The sequence below is a fragment of the Crinia signifera genome, chromosome 5 (assembly GCF_055691185.1).
Source record: "Crinia signifera chromosome 5, ASM5569118v1, whole genome shotgun sequence".
NCBI lineage: Eukaryota > Metazoa > Chordata > Amphibia > Anura > Myobatrachidae > Crinia > Crinia signifera.
Window position 1 is genome coordinate 54428566 of NC_139221.1, and position 2136 is coordinate 54430701.

Consider the following 2136-nt stretch of genomic DNA (forward strand, 5'->3'; position numbering starts at 1 on the left):
GCTTTGAGTAACACTGAAGCACATGGCTCCAGAAATGAGGTTTTTTTAGACAGAATTCAATCGAAGGGCCGTTATCCATCGGAAAACAACAGATGGGAGAGCCCGGTTGTGAAATCCAAAAGAAAACAAGACACTTTAGACGTGGAAAGAGAGGCGGAAAGGGGACAAAAAATAAGACGTCAAAACCCATAGATATTACAGGTATTTTCAATCTCTCAGACTATGAGTTGAAACCTGATGAAAAAATGCTGTTGTCTAAAGGTCTCTCTTTCGCCCCTTCTAAAAGCCCTGATGGGTTTGATCTATTTATTGACGCTAATAAATTCAGTAGATCTTTAACTTTAAAAAGACACTTTGCTAAAAGTAATAATGTCCCTGTGAACTCAATTGAATGTTCTGATAATGGATCAGGGTCAGGATTGAAACCCAGATCCACGTTTTATCCAGTTGAATCTCGTGGCAGTTATATTGATACATTCTCAAATCTAATAAAACAAGATTTTGAGAAATTATGCAAAGATGATAAACATAAAAAGACTAATATGTCCAAAAAAGAATATGCTGCCATTCGGGAACTGGAAACAAATAATGATATTATTATAAAACAGGCGGATAAAGGGGGGGGGATTGTAGTGCTCAATAAAAGTGATTATATGGAGGAGGCATACCGTCTATTAAATGATGCCGCTACTCACTCTAAATTGAGTGCTGATCCCACTACTGATGTGGTGGAAAAAATTGTAAGACTTGTGAACCTAGGTGTAAAGGAAAAATGTTTATCCTTAAAGGAGTCACAGTATGTTGTGAAATTATATCCCACTACTGCTATCTTTTACTACCTGCCTAAGGTTCACAAGCGACTTGAAAAAACCCCTGGGCGTCCTATCGTCGCTGGCATTGGATCAGCAACGGCATCTCTCTCTGAATTTGTCGACATCCACATTCGCAAGTATGTTGTTAATCTTGGATCGTACCTTAGAGATTCAACACAGGTACTGATGTTTCTTGAAAATTTTAAATGGAAATCGAGTTACCTGTGGTGTACGATTGATGTAGAAGCGCTCTACACCTCTATACCCCATGAGGGCGGGTTTGCTGGTGTTAGATATTATCTGGAAAAAGATGTCGACATGGATGGTCGATTCTGTATTTTCTTACTTGATTGTCTCAGATTGGTAATGGAGAATAATTTCTTTACCTTCCAAAAGGAATATTACCTACAAAAGCGGGGGGTTGCTATGGGGACCCCCTATGCTCCGAGTTTAGCAAACTTATACCTCGGTGAATGGGAGGAAAATAATGTTGAGATTAATAACACCTTTAAATCCAACATTAAGTGTTATAAGAGATATATAGATGATCTCTTAATCATCTGGGATGGGGATATGAGATCGTTTGAACTATTTGTTGAAAAATTAAATGTAAATAATTACAATCTAAAATTTACATCAAAATGTAGTCCTGATAAAATTGATTTCTTGGACTTGGTCCTGGACACTCATGAATGGTTTGAGGGTTCAGAGGTGGCCACATATACACATGTAAAATCTGTCGATAGTAATAGCTATATCCATCATGACAGTAGCCACTATAACAAATGGATCTCAAATATCCCCTATTCACAGTTCAGACGCATCAGAAAGAATTGTAACTCGATTAAAAAATATGATGAACAATCTGAGATATATGTTAAAAGGTTCAAGGAAAAGAAATATCCTGATGAACTTATTGACAAATGTAAAGAGAGAGCCAGAAACCTTGATAGAAAGGAATTATTAATCTATAAAGAGAAAATTACCCCTGCCGCTAATGAAAATAAATTCATTCCATTTATCACAAAATTCAACTCTTGTGATAAAGAGATACGTAAGATCATGAGTAAACATTGGGACATTTTGCTACTCGATCCACTCCTGAAGGAGGTTTTACCTGAAAAACCCCAAGTTGTTTTTAAAAAGGCTAATTCTTTAAAATCTGTATTAGCTCCCAGCAATTTGAAAGTTAATGAAGATATCGGTTGGTTGCAAAAATTGAAAGGGTTTTACCCATGTACTAGATGTAAGATATGTCAATACGCTAGTAAAGAAAGACAAAAAGTATGGAATAAAGACAAAACGAAATCCTTTGAAATAAAAA